The sequence below is a fragment of the Passer montanus genome, unplaced genomic scaffold (assembly GCF_014805655.1).
Source record: "Passer montanus isolate IOZ18808 unplaced genomic scaffold, ASM1480565v1 scaffold50, whole genome shotgun sequence".
NCBI classification, from domain to species: Eukaryota; Metazoa; Chordata; class Aves; order Passeriformes; family Passeridae; genus Passer; species Passer montanus.
The window spans coordinates 112,098-131,369 of NW_024369930.1; positions in this window are offsets into that span (position 1 = coordinate 112,098).

Below are 19,272 nucleotides of genomic sequence, written 5' to 3' on the forward strand. Positions count from 1 at the left end.
AATAGAATTAATTGCCATATATAATATCAGAATAATTGTCAGCTCTGGCAAACAGTCCAGTGATTAGAAATCCTAGCAATTCAAAATTCTTTTGTGAAAAAAATAGTTTTGGTTACATATATCCCGTTTCAGGAATGTTTGTTCAACTCTGTCCTCTGATTTCAAAATTTCATTCCCTTTCTTGAAAGGAAGAATTTGAGGTCCTTGCACAAGAGCTGCAAATCCCTTTTAGACTTTTTGCAAATTCCCCGCTGAGAAATACCGTCAGCTGTATCAAATAGAATTAATTGCCATATATAATATCAGAATAATTGTCAGCTCTGGCAAACAGTCCAGTGATTAGAAATCCTAGCAATTCAAAATTCTTTTGTGAAAAAAATAGTTTTGGTTACATATATGAAAAGTGTACATCAACACCTCAGCCCTCTTGAAAAGACAATAATTGACGTCTTTAATAAATGATGTCTCTCTGTAGTGTGTATTAAACACCACAGGCAGTTGTGAGGAGTAAATGGGAAAGTATCAAAAAAATGTAAAAAAACCCAAGTGCACTGCAGTTACAGTGAATATTGAAGTTATCAATTTGATAAAAGAACAAATAAATGCTGTTGAGATATATGTATGTATATGTGCAGTGATGTGGCTGAAATCCTTGATTGAATTTCTTGTTTTGGCTTTTGTTGTTTTTTTGTAGGTTTTTTTTTTTGTCTTTGTTTTCTGTTTTGCTTATCAGTACTATGCTTTTAATTTGAGAGCTGTCTGCTGCCTGCAGCAGCAGCAGCTGAGAATCAGGCCAGTCCCTCTATTAGGTCTGGTGCAGGATGCTGCACAGACTCCTGGCTTTTTCCCCTGACTTCCCCTTTTTAATGATGGTTTGACCATAAAAACTCTTATAATTGACAGTAGAGATTTTCTATATTTTCTTTTATACCCTGCTCTTTCAGGCTGATGGAGTTGCCTTCACTCTGATCATTGGTGGCAGCAAGTCAGGCTCCAGCATTAAAAAGTAGGTTTCAGGTGCAGATTTCCAATGTGAATTCATCTGTGAATATTTTCTAAATGTGGAGCTGCTTATGTGTGAAGCCAAGGCAGAGAGGCAGCAAAGGTCACTTGTAGAGATTATGTCTACATCCAACCTTCTCCCAGTTTTCATAGCATTCAGATGAAGGGATTTGGATATGGCCCCTGTCAGAATTCAGTAGAATAAGATATTTTCTGAGTGCCATGTGAATTTGTGTGAAGTCCCTCTTGCTCTGTGACCTTCACAGAATCTGCCAGTCAAGTTCATTTTTTCTGTGCAGCTATTTTTTAACCTCACAGTGTGTGATAGCTCCATTATGTGCATGAAGAGCCCAGAGAGAGGTGAATATCTCAATGAAGTGACAAAAATATGATGTATTTCCCAGATATTATTTCTGTGCAAGTTCATTGCATTGTTTAGTCTCAAAAAAACTGCAGAGAACTATCTTCCCAGTAAATTAACTATAATATATATTATGTGCTTTGCCAATAAGAGAGCGGGGAGTCAAATTTATCAGAAAGAAAAAAACTCTGAAAAAAACCAATTCACCAAGAGTTCAGCAGCATATATGAGAGTCAGACGGCTTTCTTTAAAAAATGACTCTGTTTTCTATTTTCTCATTGCAGGTAATCATTGCTTTTTTATTTGGACAGCTCTGTGCAAATTTGTTTTGTTCTGCTTCTGCAAATAGGAAATGGAAAGAAGTGTGATGTAGTGGTGAAGCTGCACACAGAGCAGGCAAACCTGAGCTGTCTCCTCACTTTGTGTTGCTGCCTAACCTTGCATGAAGTATTGACTTGTCCTTGTTGAAAATTAGAACTACTCAATTTTTAGTTCACCCTTTTTCCAAAACTGAGGCCTTTCAGTAAAAAAAGTTTTGATTAAACCCTTATCAGTAATAATATTTGGATTTGATTTTAAAAAAGAGAAGTTTTAAGATCTCTTTTCATCTAGAAAACCCTAACCAAAAGTATTAATTTTTTTTTGTTTTCCTTTCTCTAAGAAGGAGATGCCTGAGCTGTCCTTTTAAAATTCCTTAGCCTTTGGAGCATTATCTGTCCATTTCTGTTTCTATGGCTGATATATCCCAGTTTGGGCTCCTATACAGGTTTTCATGGTTTCTTACCATGGTTATAGCACAGTTTAGTTCCACTCAAATGGACAAGATTGGTTTTATGTGACAGTCCAAGCACTGTGCATTTTAAACCCATGTGTTTTAGCACCTCTTTCACTTTCTCTCATCATGGTCAACCTGGCAGGTTTTTTGTTTTTGAGAAAGGAAAACCTTATTTAATGACTTAAAATGATATGAAGTTTGATTAAGGTTGATGTAATATCCTGGAGCTACATAACTAGCAAACATTTATATTTATTTATTTATTTAGTTAGTTAGTTTGAAATCCTCTCTCTAATTTTTCCTTCTATCTTGGCCACTTAGCCAATTCCAGTGTGAGATAATTTTCAGTGCTGAATGGTTATTGTGCAGAGGTTGTAGGACTCTTCCATCATTTCCCCATCACAATTTGTGAACCACAATTCTCATTAGAGAATGGGGAGCTAAAGAAGAGCTTTTTTCACCTCCATCTGTCTTTGCCTCTGAGTTTCAAAAGTAAAATGTCCCTGTAGCAGAGGCAGGACAAAATTGGTAAATGGGGGATTCATGCCTGATGGAGGATTCAGGATTGAATCCTGGCCCAGGGCAGTGACCCAGACCTCAGTATGCCTCCAGAATACCCCCTTGGCTCCATGGCATGATTCTTAGTTTCTCCTGTGAGATCTTTTACACTTTCTTTAATAATTTAAATTAACTTTGGGTCAGCCAGAGATTTCTCTGCCTTGGAAATATCTGGTTTCAAGATAGTTTGGGCTCAGAGGTACATCCCCCAGTCCAAGTAAATACATTTAATACAGAGATTTTGGGTATTCTTTTTTTTTTTTTTCCTCTACCTTTTCACAAATGAGCTTGCTCCATGGTGCAGAAAGCTGACAATAGAGTCCAAAGGTTACATGATGGAAAAAGTATTTCCTGGCCATCTGTGTTCAGGTTACTGCACTGGCAAACAAAGTAATAAATAATGGGATAAATTGTTCATGGAGTTAGTAGGACAATTATGGGATTTTTCTTGTGATAAGCATAAAATCTGATTATTACTTGCAGCTATCTGAGGGCTTCTGCTTCTCACAGGAACTGAGAATCTGGATCAGTCTCCACATCCATGGGGCTCAGCATCCTGCCCCTGTTGTGTCTGCACAGCTGCATCCAAAATCTCACACAAGCAGATGGGGAAGAAACCAGCTCCAGCAATGACCTCATCAAGACCACACTTCTCTGGGTTTTGACCTGCTATGAATTAATATCCTCAGAGTCTCTGTAAATGCTGAATCTCTTCCCTAAACATCAGTACTTGAATACCAGTGTGAGTTCTGTTTATTTCCTGGCACTCTGCAGGCAGCAGTGATTAAAGGATGAAATATTATCTGTTGCTATTCCAATTGTTTCTATAGACCAAGTGTCAAAGCCAAGACCTGGAGCCCCTCGTGTGACCCACTACACAGAAGGAAACAATAGAAAGGTGGTTTGGCCCAAACACTTCACCATCTGTTTCTCAGAGAAGAGATGGCAGAGGGGGGCAGATCAGCAGCTTGAGGCATACCATGAAACAGGGAGTCTGGTCAGCAGGATCAGCAGCAGTTTCAGTCTCCCAGGTGCCTTTTCAGTGGTTTGGAGGCACCACTTCTGTGCCTGCTACAGGAACTGAGGCACTGCTGGGGTGGGGACCTGTTATTTGCTCACACAAATGGGCTTTTTTGTGAATGACACTTCCATTTTATTTGTTATTTTGAACCAACCACGTTATTAAAGGACAAGATTTGACCTTTGCTCTCACTTTATTAGCATCCACAGTTCCAGCCTGTTATTTATGACCATTACCTGAAATTCATATTTGTTGAGCCAGCTGCTGTTTGCTTTGGCTCTCTTTGGATCTTTTTCTGTTATGGCTGCAATGGTGGTTTTATCTTCCTATATCTCTGAGCTCTGTGGAAAGGGGAAAGTTTTAACTTCCCCTTTCCACAGAGCTCAGAGAGAAAGAATTTCTTGATTTTTCAAGTGGATGTTGGTAATCACCTTTAACTAACTCACCTCTTTATAGCACAGACCTCCAAATCCCACATAGTAATTTATTCATGGAGTGGGAAATTCTGTCTCAGTTCTAGTGTTCCTTTCAGAATAATATCTGACCATGATTTAAAGATTTCTGGTAATATATAACCCCCACAACCCTATACATGACTTTCCTGTTACCATTCTATGCCTTATCTTTATATTTTTTTTTAATATGAAGTGATTTAGCATAAATTTCCAGCTGGATATAATTCTCATTATGTCTGTTTGGGGAGGGGGAAGGAACCACCTAGAATCCAAAATACATTTATTATACAAGGTGTGAAAAAGGCACCTGTGAACAAAGGACCTTTTAACATTCTTTGACTAAATGGAGGAAAAGGAGTATCTTTTCCCTCTTGCTGGAAGCCAAGCTTCCCAGACTTAGATTAATTATGTATCTCATTTTTTTTTCAATTGTAGATTGGTTTGGGGGGGGCTTAGGTGCCTGCATTTTAGTTCTACCATTTCATAACCTCAGAAAATATCTGTCAATGGCTGAGCTAACAGTCTCACCCTATAAATAGTCTGTGAAAAGGCACAAACCATTCACATACATATTTTATAGCCATTAGGAATTGGGAACACTCAGCACTGCAGCTCCCATGCACTGCAGTGGTGATCATCTTGATCAAGGAAAGGATCTCCCTGCTGAGTCAGAATTAACTTGAAGATCTGCAGTTTCTGGAGAAAGCCGTTCCTTTTTTATCAGAATTCTGTTAATTGTACATAGGGAAAGGAATGTCATCAGGAATATCCTTGCTAAAATATAGTTGCACATTTCCATTTTCTTCAACAGTTCTGAGGAGATCTGCAGGATCTTTTTTCCCTCCAAACAGCCCATTGTTTGACTTAGGACATACTAAGTCAATACATGTGTCCAGTGAATGAACAGTTAATAGCTAAATAGTTTAATGTGTTGTCAGTGCAGGATTTCAGAAAATTATTGAATAGTCAAGAAAAAAAGAACAGGGATATAAGGAGTCACAAAGCCTCTTGAGAACTTTGTCTGCACCCTTCCTGGTTTGTCTGAGCTGTGCTGTGGGTGCTGCCTGGGTCGGGCAGGGCTATGAGAGCAGCAGAGCTGGCTCAAGGGGAAGGAGATGGGGAAGGAGTTCACAGCACTGGTACAGATATTTTCAAAAAAATAGTTGAGTCGTCACTCTATTGCTAGCAGACAAAATAGTTTAATTCTCTGTCAAACCCTGAAGTGAACCCACATTTACAGCTGAGGCATTTATATCCTATAAATATATTTAAGTGTTTGAGATTTGGAAGGAAGGAGAAGGAGAAGGAGAAGGAGAAGGAGAAGGAGAAGGAGAAGGAGAAGGAGAAGGAGAAGGAGAAGGGGAAGGAGAAGGAGAAGGGGAGGGAAAGAAGGGGAAAGGAAAGGGCAGGTTTGTGTTTGAACCTGATCTTTGAGTACAAGCCAACTGGACCCTGCAACAACCCTAACACACCTAAAAGTACCATAATGGATAAATGGACGAAAATTCCCCTGCTACTTGTGCTTAAGTTTCATGGGTGTTTTAATACTGTTGGGATGTTTTACAGAGTCAAAATATTAATGTAATCTTAGTACCTAGCCTTCAGAAAATTGCTGATGTGACAATCCCTTTGTTACTTGAGCTCTGAAAGGAGATCTGATGTTTGGAAAGCAGCCTGGAATAAAAGCACATGTGTTTTTTTTGCCACAACATTGCTTAAATTTTTAATGAGACATTTTCCAGTATAAAAAAAGTAACTGCACTTAAATAAGACTGCATAGGAACAATATGGGAACAGGTGAGCTCCTCAGGATGGCTGCCTCAGAGGGTGAGAGTCAGTGTTGTGCATCTGCACTAACTTTGGCAGGGCTGAAGCAGACCTGGCCTCAAGGAAGTTGTTGGTTACCTGCTGAGCCACGGGAGATCTCATCTGCACAGGACTGAGCACCCAGCTCCCATCATCAGTGCTTGAACGAGCCAAGATGGGCAGAATTGCTCTTTGAACAGGTGCTTCCTCCACACAGATTAGCTGTGGTACCAAAGAGAAATTTCATGCCTGGTGTGAGGCTCTTTCAGTCCTGGTGTTCAGCTTTGTGCTTTATTTCTAGAGGAGAAAACAGCTCAGGCTTTATTCTGCCAAATGAGTGAGAGCTTCCACAGCCAGGAGTGCCAATGTGACACAGAGAAAAAACAGAGATGACAATTCATCTCCTCCTGTTTCCAAACTTCATTTGCACCACTTTTTTGTGGACATCAAAGGGGAAAGATAAAAATAAGTGAGGAACTCAAGATGGACTTCTTCCATCAAAGCTTTCACCTGTGCATTTATTAGCAATACACTCTGCATACTTTGAGTTTCACTGATTGGCAGTACTCATCTGAATTCCTACAGGCAGCTTCAACAAGTGCCTTAAAGATGTGTGATCATTAAAATTAAAGAAGGAACTAGTTATTTTTTTGCAAATTTTGCCAGAAATTTAGCATGCTACAAATTGTAATTGCAAACCTTCACCATGAATATTTATCAATTACAAGAAAAGGTGATATGAATAGTTTATTAGATTCTAGGCAGATTTGGAAGCAGTTCTGCAGTTGGTGCAAAGGAAAAGAATGAGTTTGTCTTCATGAGGCTGCAGTCATTTACAGACTGAAATAACCTCAGCATTTTCTGTTTGCTCCTTGAGTCTTTTACATGAAGGCATTCAGTGTTTTGGGGAAACCAAAGGTATATTTCACAGGAAATATGAGATTCTTAAAAATCTCCTAACGATTACATCTGCTCAGCTTTACTTGTCATGGCAAAGGTTCAGGTGTCTCCCATCCAGGCATTTCTGTTCACTGCTGTGCACACCTTGGGTAATTTTTCCTGTACAAACAAGTGGCAAAGTGGGCAATACCAAGTCCCAAATATGCAAATTAAACAGGAAAGTCAGAAATAACTGGAATAAACCCAGACTGGACTGATATTTTATATTCTGACATCTGTGTATTAAATGCTGTAGCAGCTGGAGAGGAATTTTTGGCTTTTGCAAGCTCATAAGCATTACATTAGGAACTCATAGGATCACAGATTATCCTGAGTTGGAAGGGGCACACAAGGATCATTGAGTCCAGCTCCTGGCCCTGCACAGGACACCCCAAGAGTCACACCCTCTACCTGAGAGCATTGTCCAAATGCTCCTTGAGCTCTGTCAGGATCAGTGCTGTGACCACTGCCCTGTTCCAGTGCCCAGCCACCCTCTGGGTGAAGAAACTTCTCCTGATATCCAGCTTAAACCTCCCCTGACACAACTTCAGGCCATTCCCTTGGGTCCTGTCACTGATCACCAGAGAAGACATCAGTGCCTGTCCCTCTGCCCCCCCTCATGATGATGTTGAAGACCATCATAAGCTCTCCCCCTGCCTCTTGTTCCATTGCCCTTGCCATGTCCTACCATGATTAAAGAGATCCCTACAAGGTCATGTGGTGTCTCTGCAGTCAGGCATAGACATTTATTTTGACATGCATGAAATTGTTTTTGAGGTTCCTAATCTTTGGGGGTGGAAGAGGCATCTTTCTGCCATTTTACTTTTCTACTCAGTCTTCATTTTGTACAGTATTCACTCTGCAATTTTAGCATGTTAGAATATTCAAGTCTCATTTACATATATAGAAAAAGGCTCTTAAATGCTCTGTAATTAGATGATTCAGAGTAAGAGCCATTTCATTTGGTCTGACCCAAATCTGCTGTTTATAACTGCGTACAGTCTGAGTACATGCCAGGGTTTTCTTCTGTGCTGTAACAAACTCGTCAAATTTGTGGGGAAGTCTATTTTATTGTTCTCAGAGAATGAAATATTGTTTTTTCTTTCTTGGTCGTCATGGAAAGGAGCTGAGAAGCAATTTTGGAGCTGCCAACTTTTTATGAGGCTGATCTGGAATACTAATTCAAAACTCACATTAAACATCTGATCAAAGTGTTTTGGGTTCCATTATCGTGGATTTCTTAAATAGAAGCAGATGGTATTTTACTGTGTGACAGCATTGAGATTTCCTTTCTCTCAGTTTTATCCAGGGGGAGTACTATTCATGTGAATTCTTATGTAATTCTTAAAACCAAAAAGCCCAAATATATAAAAAGCTAGCATGATACATGCAACTTTTCCTAATGAGGTAAATTCTCCATCTCTAGATCAGCCTCTATTGCACTTTCCAAAACAGAATTTGGAAGCCCCAGATCCTCCATGATTGAAACTTAAGCATGCAAACAGGTTTTGTGTGATTTATATTTTTTTGTGCAGTTATGTTCCTCTGGCAATAAAATTTGAACAGGAAATGATGAAGGTCCTTAAGCATACTTCTTGACAGGGATTAGCTAGGAAGAAAATCCTAGGTGTCAGGGTCACACTGTAGTCCTTTCTCTCATAATTGTAATAATAACCTGAAGTAACGTGAAATCTCCCATGGAAAGGGTGGTGGGGCTCCACCCAAGTTTAAAGCTCTGCCTGTGTAATCAGCTGGCTGTGAATGTGTCTCAGATCAATGTTCCTGTATTTCCCTCCTGAAAAACAGTCATTTGTCAAACACAAGCGGGACATTGCTCCCTCTCCATCAGCTTTGCTTCTGCTTCATCTATTCATTCCTTGACCCAGAATTACAGCTCATTTACTCTGTAAATCTGTAGGTTTGACTCTGATGAAGAAATGTTGCTATTAGACTTCAAGTTTACAGTAAAAACTAAGAGAGCAGCTTATGCTACTTTCTGTTCCAAGCTGCTGCCTGAGGCAATCCAGGGCAGTTCTGCACGACAGCAGATATGAGAGGTGATTCTCCTAATGATGTGATTAAAAGCAGATCTTCTTTGGGTGGCAAAAGTGGATTTTCAGGGGATGATTTTATGAATTAAGCAGGCAGAACTGGTTCTGTAAGCCAGAATTTGCCCTGTCTGGTCTAAATCAAAAAGAAACCTGAATATATATATATACACATATATAGCTTTGCTGTATGGCATAATAAGGACTTCAGGAGTGTCAGACTATTACCATGACTGATGCAAAGTGAATCCTGGCTCCCAGAACTATGGATTTTGCATAGAGGTTAAGAAAGATAATGACCTTTACAAAAGTAGCTCCCAGAACTGCTGCCTGAGACCACGAGTGCCTGGAATGTGTATGAGGTATCCCCTGCCCTGGAGATTGCTTCCAGAGCTGTGTTTCTAAGATTAAGAAGGGCTCTGCTTGCAGTTATCCTGCATAATGGTATCATACCAATGAGGGTATGTTAGTTTAATATAAATTGCACATGATAACTTTGAATTTCTGCACAAACAAAAACAAAAACAAAAACCAACCAACCAAAAAAAAAAACCAACCAAAAAACCAAACAACCCTTTTCCATGTCCAAAAATCAAAGCACTGTGAAACTTGTAAAGCACTTAAATTTCAGTTTCCTTGTGGAGACAACTGTGGGGTTTTACAGTTTTTGAGAATAAGGAATTCCAAACAGGGCCGTTCAGCATTACCAACTGTGAATAATTAATCCCTGCTGTTACTTGTGGACCCTAGTGTGGAGAAATATCCTCATGTTTGGATACATGGTGAAAACAACAGATTTGATATGGGCTTGAATCATTTAAATGCCTGGTAGGAGCTTTGTAGGGTCACTTTTAATCCTCATTGGAACAAGTGGAAATATTCTTAGCAATGTCAGTGATTCTTAACTATTCTCTGAAGGCAGGTAGTTTGGGATGGCCCTGAGCAAAGGTGTGTCTACAGCACAGATACCTGCACTTTAACAAGTTCCTAGGACTATCCTAGCCAGAAAGAAATAGGTGTCTGTTGGATGTCATTCATCCTGTTTTAGTGCAGATGCCTGAAATAAGCCGTGTGAATCCAAATGCACAGCGGATGGCTCTGAAATGTTTGATGCTCCAACAGCTCCACCTTAAAAATCAGAGAGAGCTTTAGGCTATTTTAAGCAAATCGGTGTAACAGGACAAAATCCTTTAATTATTCAAGAGATAACAATCATCCCACAATCTTTTTCAATCAAAACTGCAGTTGGTACAAAACACACTTATTGTTAGCTCACTTACTAAACAGATGTTATAGACTCAGTGCTCAGTTTTGTGGAGAGCCCACGACCTCTCCCCACACAGTCTTGTTGGATATTGCAGCAGCTTTGGTTGATGTTTGCAAGTGAGAGTCCCTTCTCCATAAACTCAGTTGTCAGCTTTGGGAATTCCTGACACCACTTCAGGATGTTTGGCACAGCAGGCTGACTGTTTTAATGTTGCTCTTCCTTGGCTGTCTCTCTGCCAAGAACTTTTTAAATCTCTGAAATGACTAAGAAAGCTTTAAGGTAAGAGTAAAATGAGCATCACTTAATAAAAAGCAAAATATTAAATCAGTTATTAGTTTCAAAGTGACATATCAAAAGATGAGTGATGATATACCTTACAGTTTCCCCTGTGCTGGCAATGGGATGTCTGAAAACTATGGGATGGAGATGGAGAAGGTCCTGGTCAGCTGGCCTTAGCCAGGTTTGCAGTCCATCAGCACAAAACCCTGAGCATATTGGGTGATGAAAAGTGGAATCAGACTTCACAATGATTGTGCTACTTTTAAACTTTCAGTATCTGAACGATTCTTGACCCTGTGTGCTTCCACTGCCTTCAGAAAACTTGGTTTTGGTTGATATTTTATTCATGGAATCCCATTTGCCTGTGTTTGCTGGAGACACACAAAGGGGTACCCACAGAAAGCAGCTTTTTGGGAAGCTGGATCTCATGTTGGCCCCCATGCAGAGAGGTCAGCTGTAACTGGAACAGGATGAAGCACCCAATTCATCTTACACAAGTGCTCACAAAATGTCTAAATTTTGCCTCACTCTCAGGGACAAAGGTTGTTGCTTCTTATTTCTTTCCAAATTTTGAATGTTTTCCAGCGATTTTCTCGGGGGAAAAAAGGGAAGGTGGCAGTATGAGATACCTGCATTGACTAGACAGGGAAGTTTGTACTTAGAAAAAAATTATAGTTTACTCATTTGGTATTTCTGACATAGGATTTTTTGTGCCTGGCTTCACGAGTTTTTCTCTTCTGTGTTTGTATTGTGTTCAGCAAATTAAAGGCCTGTTTGCCATCAGCCTCAGGCATCCATGGATTACCAATAGGGCAGCAGCCTGCACACGCAGCTGGGCAGTGCAGGGCTGTGCCTGTGCCTGTGGAGTGACGTCTGCCTCTGCCCAGCTGTGTGTGACACAGCAAGGAGGGGGCTGAGTCACCTTTGTTATCCCTGCTGCCTGCAGCATCTTTGCCTGTTAGTTCATCTGGAGCATTTGGGGGTCAGCTGGGTGTCCTCTGTTTGGCCACTTCAGTCAGCAGAAAAAAAATAAAAATTAAAAAAAAATATATGTATTATGTTAGGCAATAGATATAAATATGTTAATTAAATAAGAATCTTAAATAAACATCTATATCTATATCTAAATATATGTATAAATTTAATTAACTCTGAAGTTCGGCAGAAATATGCCCGGAAATAAGAATATTCAGTCTGCAGGATTTGTCTCTGCATGTGGGAAAGTGATAGAGAAGCAAGTTGTTCAGCTGCAGCAAAACCACCCAGTTGTTATGATGGGTGGGCTGAGCACAACCTCTCATCATCCTTTTGGAAAGGCCTGTAATTTCATTACCCTGATAAATATCAAGGGTCACTTTAAGTCTTAAAACAGAGATTGCTTTCACAAAGCTTTTAACCTCAGGCTGACATTCTACCTTACCTCCATGGCAGAGCCCATTTTTAGAGATTAATTCAAACACACTATTCACTTTGCAAAGTTATTTTCAAATTCACTCCCTCTGGTCTCTTGCAGGTCTGTGGGTTTCTAATGGTGCCAGTGTTTGTATTTTTTACAGCCAGAGGTACTAAAGATTCACCTTGCCCTCACCTTCACTGTATCTCAGTAATATCTAGGGATGAGTTAATACATAGTTTCATGAGATGTTTAAACAAATCTTTCCATCCCTCAGCAGGGGAAGAGATCTGTCATCTTTTTGGTCTGGGATGAGCTGTTTTAGTCCCATCCTGAGATGTCTGATCCTCCTCATGGCCCTGGAGGCTGGGCTAAAACCCACCTCTAATTAATTGTGCCAGGATCAGGCTGGTCATGGATCATCCTCTGCCTCTTCTTGGGCAGGTTTAGGCTGCAATGAGCATCCATGTGCCAAGGACAGACAAATGCTCCAGCATGAGCATCCATGGCTGTATAGAAGCCTGGATCAAGGAGATTTGCATTCTACTTGCCAGAAACTGCACATTTTTGGATATAATCTGCCGGCAGACAAACTCCTCCTGTCCTGCTCCTCCTTAAACTCCTCCTGTCCTTTTCATCCAAACATCTCAAAGGCTGATTAAATACTAATTTACAGAGAAAAACATTAAAATAAAGAAATAAAAAGTGGCTTCCTTGAGACAGCCGAAGCCACAGTAAGCCTTTTACTAAGGTGTAAGTTTGAGGTGATGTTCTGCAAAAGAATAAATTTCATCTGGGATGAGTCAGTGGCAGTGATGTGAGTGGAGAGACATCCCTGGAGCTCATGTTTTACCACCACACTCAGCTCTCTCTCAGGGGCTCACACCTGCTGTGCTGCTCTGCATCTTCATAAGCAGTGGGCTGGCACATGAGTGGAATCTGTTCAGAAAGCTGGGTTTAAGATGAACCAGAGTGCCTCACAGACTTTTAATTCAAAACATTTTCTTTCAGCTGAGTTTGTAGGGAAAAGGAGCATTGAGAAAGATGTTAGGGAAAGTGGAATTACTACCTTTGGGTAAGGTAGTAAGGTAAGCAGTGGTTTTAAAGGGTGGGGGGGGAATCAGACACCAGCATACTCCCAGCAAGGAAAGCAAACTCATGAGGGAACAATTAATAAAGCATAAAAACTAAATTTATAAGTATTCTACTTAGCTTAGTGCCACTTGAACGCTAGCATGTTAATGCAGAGAGCTATTTATAGTGCAATAAATCACCTCACCCCTTAAATTGCAAATTTACCTTTGTGGATTTTGAAGGCTGCAGTGTGTTACCAAATTTAAAGGTGCTGACAGAGCAGTCAGTATTTTTGTGGAGCAAATCAAACTGAGACTTTGTGTCGAAACAACATCATCCTGAGGGAGCTGGAGAAGCAAACGTGCAGAGAAAGGTATATTCCTTGTTTAAATACTGCCATATTCCTTTTAAAGGAAAGAGGTTATACTCCTCAAGATGCTATAATACTCTTTATAGGACTCAGAGCACCTGCTTTGAGACACAATTTGCCCTGAAACTGTCACATTCATATTTCCTGAAAAATGCCTTTACCCAGTGTTCTTGTCCTGGGAAGCTGAGAAAGCTCAGAGAAAAAGGAAAACAATAATTATATCATTTTCTTTCCCTGTGTTTTGCTGCTTTGGAATGTGGTTGGAGATTGTTTATCCTACAGGTGATTGTTTCATTGGTTTCTGGTGTGAATTATTTTGATTTATTGACCAGTCAAGGTCAAGCTGTGTCAGGACTCTGGAGAGAGTCACGAGTTTTCATAATTATCTTTTTAGCCCTCTGTAAGTATCCTTTTTGTATTCTTTAGTACAGTTTAGCTTAATATTCTTTAATGTAATATAGAATAATAAAATAATAAATTAACCTTCTGAGAACATAGATTCATCATTCCTTCCTGCCACAAGGGCACCCAGCAAATACAATATGAAACCACACAGGGAGAAAATACAGTTTAGCTTAATATTCTTTAATATAATATAGAATAATAAAATAATAAATTAACCTTCTGAGAACATAGATTCATCATTCCTTCCTGCCACAAGGGCACCCAGCAAATACAATATGAAACCACACAGGGAGAAACCAAGGCTGACTCTGAGGCATCTCCTGGAGGTGGGGACAGGGCTGATGTGAAATGTACAGGTCTGATCCCTCCTCCTGCAGAAAACCATGCAAAGCCCAGCTGTTCCCCAGATCTGTGCATCCTTTTCCCCAGACAAGTGGTCCTCCCTCTCAGCAAGGGGTAAAACCCCTCAGGATGGGGCGTGCTGCTCCTCTGATGGGTTTGTCCCCAAACCTTGCTCTTTTTCCATGAAGATCCATAGAGTGAGCTGGGTCTAATGAATGAAAATGTGTGGGAGTTTTAGGAGAGGGAGGCTGTAAACTCAGCAAGACGGGCAGAGAGTTTACACAATGTTTATTTTTGAGCACGCAGGCATCTGCCTGAGGCACCTGAATGGCTGCAGAAATTGTTTTCAGAAATTAATCATAATCGAGCCTGATGCTCTGGGTAAATGCACCGTGACTCATCCAGAGCTGAACTACAGAGAGCCTGCACGGTGACTGTCGCTGTGCTAGGATAAAATAACTTCTCAAACAGATGATGCATGTGACAGTTGGATGTGCTCATCTAATTGCAGTAACCAGCACAGAGAAGAGGAGCTTCTTATGAAGGTTTTTGCATTAGCACACATGTTTGAGGGTATTTATTGCTTCCAGCACTGCTGAGGATGGACAAAAGGCTCCCAGGTGCCAAGAAAGCTGCTAAGAGCACTCAGCATTTTAATCTTTCCCTGTCATAGCTGCAAAATCATCCAACAGCACGTGCCCTGCTTAGTCTTACATCAATCCTTACCCACAGGAGCAGCTTGATCTAGTGGGTGACATCCCTGCCCATGGCAGGGGGGCTGGAACTGGGTGATCTTACCAACCCAAACCATTCTATGATTAGGAGTCAAGTGAGTGTTGTGTGCTGCTCCTTCAGCCTCCTTACAGCTGAAGCCCCGGAAATGGAGATGGGACTCTGCACTGGCATGTAGGTCAGCCTTTTGGGGTAGATCAGACCCTTTGGGGTAGATCTGGGTTACAGCATCACCTTGAAATCACCTTGAAAAGTCATATTTCTGTCACATGCTTTTGTAGGGCCAGCACAATTTCACACCCAGATTTGCGAGATCAGTCTTCTCACATGATGAATTACACCTCTGGCTTCTACTAAAATGACTTTATTAGAATCTCTGACATTTAGTTGTGTGCTTTTTATTTGGAAAAACTGGGTTTTGAAAGTTTACAAAGGCTTGCTTGAGAGCAGAAAATCAATACTGTTGTTAATACTGGGTTGCAGTCCTTTGCTGCCATTGCATGTGTCAGTGCTATCAGCACTGTCAGCTCAATTCATTTTTGCTACCAACCACAGCAATAATAAGGTGATAAAAATATGTCCTGTCTACAAAAATTCCTGTTTGTCAAACAGGTGGGACTTTCAAAGCATTTTAATGTTGGCTCAGGATGGCTCCCATCCGTGTCCCTGGGAATGCCTGGTATTGTTTTCTTTGAAGTTTTGAAGAGTGAGGAGATATTGTCATTGATTCAGGGGATGCAGAAAGACCTTTGAGAGACCATTGGAAATGCAGTGTTTTAATCAAAAAACTTCAGTCAAGATCAGGCAGGTCAATAGAAAATATGAGCCCTGTTTCCTTCCAGAGAGCAGTATCATAAAATCATAAAATGGTTTGGGTTGGAAGGGACCTTTAAAGGTCATCTGGTCAAACTGTGTAAAAGCCTTGTGATGTTTTGATTTTTCTTCTCCTTGAAAAGTAAGATGTTTCTGACAGGGTAGGTGGGAGAGAGAGTTCTCCTCACTACACTGTGGGGTAGTGGCCTCTGACACTTTGGTGATGGAACAAGGGACAAATGGTGATGGGAGAAGCTGGGCAATATAGGGACCCCTTGGTCAGAAATACAGCACTGCTGGAGGCTGCTCTGCTTTCTGCTCCTTCCTAGAGCCACGAGTGCATCTGCAGAGCCCTTGCCAGCCTGGAGTGGATGTGATCAGCCCCAACACACCTGGCATCACTATTGAGATGAGTACGAAGTTCCACCAAATAATGTTCTCTGCAGAAAGCAATTTAGTCCATGTAATTCCTCCTAACTTAGCTCACACACCAAATCAACACAGGCAGAACGTGTAGATTTTAGCTTTCTGATAGTTTACACTGCATTACTTTTCAGATTCCTAACCTGCCACCCTCAAATGGCATGGCCTCTTTGGACATAACCATGTCACCATGGGTCCCTGAGAGTCCTCTAACAAGGCTTGATTTTGCCTGCAAAGTCAAGAGAATCATCATTACTCAAAACCCTCTTGCTACCCAACAGCAGACAAATAGATTTGCTGGGAGAAGATGCCTGTGGATGAATGGCTGAGAAACCCTAATAAGCAGCAGTAAAAGGCTTTGGATGCTGATCCTGCTGTCTGTCCCCAGTTGTCTTGGGAAGATTTACCCTTGCTATTCCTTTCTACTCAAAATAAACATGATAACTGATTTTAATGCAGTGATCATCTCTTTTTATCCTGTATATGGTAGGGAGGAGAATCAGATGATTTATACACTATAAAACCCAAAATTAATATTTCCCCCTTAGTTTAGAAAGCAAAGAAAGAGCTGTCAAATCATGTGGCTATCTCAAAAGCAGAGAAATTCCTCTCTTACAGCTGAATTTCTTGTGATTCACATTCAAGCAAGGCAGATTATATCTCTTAACCTCTCTTTTCCAGGCCTGTAGATAGAAATGGTACAGAAGTACTTTGGGTCTTTTATGTCTAACCTTTGCACAGCTCATATTAAATTGTATGTATTCAAGGAACTGCTCTAGTGTCGAGCCAAGAGCAAGATTTACAGGAAAATTCAACTAAAGTCACAATAAGAGAAAGGATGAACAAAGAAATCACAAATAGAAGGCTTCAAGAGGTTTAAAGTGGATCCAAAGGATGAAGTTTGCTAGAAAAGCAAAATACAGGCACTCTAAACATCTCTAGGGAGAAGAGGCAAAAATACAGCATTGAGGACCAAAGGAGGGAAAGGGATAAATCCCAAATGTTACATCTAGGAGTGGGAATTATGAAAAGGCAGTACAAGCTGATCTTGGCTTTTCTCTATCCAGGAAGCCTTGTTTCCTTGTTTTTCAGGTGTGGGTTTACATCAGAAGGCTACAACTGTGTGATGAAGCTTCACAATTTCATCACACAGCCCAGCACCCCCTGCACCACGTCGCTTCCCCTGTGCTGGGCTCTGGTTTGGAAGCAGCTGGGGCTGAGGGTAGAGCACAAGCCAGCCAGACATGCACCAGTTAACACACCCCAAAGCTGGAGGGTGTGAACCTTATTTAAAGAGGACACTCTCTAGACAGCAGAAAATTATTTAGGGTGGCTCCATTGCACCATGTATAGGTGTCTATATCAGAACTACCTGTAGAGAAAAGACATTCAACTCCTTCTCAAATAGATGATTAAAGCAATGTCTGAGGAAGGCTACCTTCACTTTCAGCCCTGGATGCTGTCAGGTACCCTTTAAAAAAAGGTTTCTGATGTGTTTATAACTTATATTTTAGGGGAGGGTGAATAGTACTCCCAGAGCCCTACAAGCTGAGGGTGACAAAGTTAAATGAGGTGAATCTCAGCATTGGGTTCTTCCATGGGCTACAGGAGAACCTGAGAGAGATCTCACTGGAAATGCCACCTGTTTTTTACAGTGACTGCTTAGCCATCACATCAGCTTTCTCAGCTGGGTTCTCCAGATTATTCCAGGATGGAGTCACGATGGTCCATGAATGATTTGACAGTACAAGTGATATCTAACTAGGTCAGAGGCCTGGGTATAAACATTCTTTTAGTATTGTTATGTATCTTGAATTTCCAAAGAGCTTGAAAATTTTGGAAGTCCAAAAGTAAGACTGTTTGTAGGAGCAAGTGCATATTTTAAGATTTTCTTGAACCACACTCAGTAAAGCACCAGGATGACACAAGGTCTTGAAAGAGTGTTAAGTTTTGTCCCAGATAAAGTATTCCCTCATGGAAGGTACACAGATGACCAGCTTATATGGGAAAATATATAGTTCACAAGAAAAATAAGTCATCAGAGCAGGACATACTGTGGTAGAGCTCAGAGATGGATGTGTTAGCAAACTAAAAGAATGGTACCTCCTGTGGGAAAGCAGTTACTCTTGTAGAGCAATCACAAAATTTAACCACATGGATAGTCAACAATGTTAGAAAATGAGTTTCAGTGAAGAAACACCATGAAATTGCTTTATGTTGGTTTGCTTTTCCAAAAGTTGCAGTGAAATGTGTGTGCAGGCAAGGTTTTCAAGGCAAATTCACCAGAAACAGGCAGAGCAGAAAAGGGTTAATAGCTTCATTTACTGTGTGATGTATTCTCACGAAAGGCACTGTCAGCCTACAGACCTGACTAATCCCAAGTGTGGTTACTAATTGCTGTCATCCAAACAGAAGCTGGCAGCCATTTAATTTTCCCTTTCACTTGGTGTCATTAACATTAGTGACATGTGGCTCTTTCCCTGCCCCAGCTCAGTGGCTACCAGGGAAACCTATGGCTTGGGCTTTGCAAACATAAAAGTCCATGATTAACTTTCAGCATCTTGATGGTGTCAGGAAGAACTGTTTACAGATCTGGATCCTAAATGCTTGCAAGCTGTTGATTTTTTCCTGGGCACAACTTAGAATAGCAGTATAAAGGTACACTTTTACATCTTTACCTTATACCTGGCTGATGCACAATAAAATGCAGAAAATAGGGGAGATGTAGCTTGAAACACATTACACTATAAATTATTACTTTGTTACTTTGCTTTTTTCCTTTCTTTTTCTTTTGTACTTTAACGTAGTTGAGCTGGGCAATTGTTTATAAGTCAGATTGCATAAATCTTCTGAATTGCTTTTATATCTTTTCACTTGACTCAAAATATTAGGTCAAGATTTCAGATACAGATCTCAAAACTGTTTCGCTCTATGCTATCTGTTTTTACTAGATTTAGAACTCCTTTATCTCTGCTGCCTTATATATAGGTGCTACTCTTTTTTGTATGAAAGTTACACAATATGTCTCAAATCCCACACTGCTTTCCTCTTCTTCATTTGTTCATGTCTATCTAAGCTCATTAATTTTTTAAACAGTATACTTGTTATTTTCTGCTGGCCACATGATTATTATGCTCTTCAGAATTTTTGCCATCCTGCTTTCAGGTAAGATCTTCGGGATTTAGTATCACAGGCATTTCAGATCCTGT